Genomic DNA, 264 nt, shown 5'->3' with positions numbered 1-264 from the left:
AAAATTTAAGTAAAATTATATAAAAGTAAATTTTTTACTATACGTACTCCTACATGGCCTTGGGTAGTATTTAATAAGAGGGACACATTAAAGGGTCAAGGCTCCTGCTAAGGTGTTTTATCCTAAAAAGTATGTATGAGGGAGCACTATTTCAAGAAGAAAATATCTAACAACAAGAAGTTCAAAAAAAAAAAACACAGGGACCATTAGATTCACAACTTAATATCCGGAAAGAGACTCGAGAATATAGATAGGTTTCTTATG

Source organism: Pteropus alecto, unplaced genomic scaffold (assembly GCF_000325575.1).
Source record: "Pteropus alecto unplaced genomic scaffold, ASM32557v1 scaffold146, whole genome shotgun sequence".
Taxonomy (NCBI): Eukaryota; Metazoa; Chordata; class Mammalia; order Chiroptera; family Pteropodidae; genus Pteropus; species Pteropus alecto.
This window is presented reverse-complemented; position numbering follows the sequence as displayed.